Source organism: Haliaeetus leucocephalus, unplaced genomic scaffold, assembly GCF_000737465.1.
Source record: "Haliaeetus leucocephalus isolate CR32 unplaced genomic scaffold, Haliaeetus_leucocephalus-4.0 Scaffold13, whole genome shotgun sequence".
NCBI classification, from domain to species: Eukaryota; Metazoa; Chordata; class Aves; order Accipitriformes; family Accipitridae; genus Haliaeetus; species Haliaeetus leucocephalus.
This window is the reverse complement of record NW_010972449.1, coordinates 966,595-967,663: the sequence shown is the minus strand read 5'-3', so window position 1 is coordinate 967,663 and position 1,069 is coordinate 966,595.

Below are 1,069 nucleotides of genomic sequence, written 5' to 3'. Positions count from 1 at the left end.
TTTTTTTTTTTTTCTTTCTTCGGCGCTGGGGATTAAGGCCACTCGGCTGACACCGGCGCCGAGAGGGTTACGTTCCCACACCCCTCCTCTTCCATGAGGTGCGCGGGGAGGAGACGGGAAGTGCGGCTTTCCCTGCGCCCGGGCCGGCCCGGGGGGGGGCCATCACCGGCTTGCCCCCATCCCCGGGCTCTCATGGAGCCAGCCACCCCCCCACGGGGAAAGCATCACGCGTGGGCGTGCGGCGGTCCCACGCAGAGGGAAAGAGCCGGGCAGGATCCTCCTGGGAGGTGGTGTCCCGGGGGGGGGCGGGGGGGGCAGGGCTGGGCAGCGAGAGGGGGGTCTGCGTGTGTGCATGGCGTGGGAGCCGTGGGCGTGCAGGGCACGGGGCGCCCACGCGTGTGGCAGGCGGGATATCCCAGCGCTGGATCTTCTCCCGGGGGAGGATCTCCCGACACCCCCCCAGGTTTTAAAGAGGGGAAGATAATCCTGCGGGAGCGGAGCGCGGGGGCTCGGCGCTGGCTGCGCGCAGATGGGAGCGGAACCTCTAAAGTGATTAGCTCTTCTAACATTGCATTTTTGACGCACATGGTTAAGAGCGCTTGGCGCCAGCTTGGTGAAGTCCCTGTAGTAACCAGCGTCTAGGATCGCTTTGCATTCACCAAAATATCTCCCCTTTGGTCGGGGGTGGGGGTGGATAGAGAAAAGAGGAGGAGGGAGGAAAGGAAGCGGGAGTAATGCGTTCAAAGAGGATGGGGGGGGGGAAGTCTGATATGTTTCACCAAGCCAGGAGCTCGGCTACCCGCGCAGCGCTCGGCAGCTAGTTATCAGCGGAGGGAGCGAGTCTTTTCTGCAACCGCTGCTCGACACCGGTTCTCGGGCTCCTGTCTCCAGCCGCTGCCGTGGTGGGATCCCCCAAACCCTACGCCTTACCCTTAACGGAGCCCACAACAAACGCCCGGCGGCTTCAAGAAGTTGGCCGCAATTTGCCCCAGCCGGGCCGCCGTTTTCTCCCGGGGACCGGGAGGTGCCCGCGGGCTCCCGCAGGACAAGCGCGGCCGCTCCCAGCCCC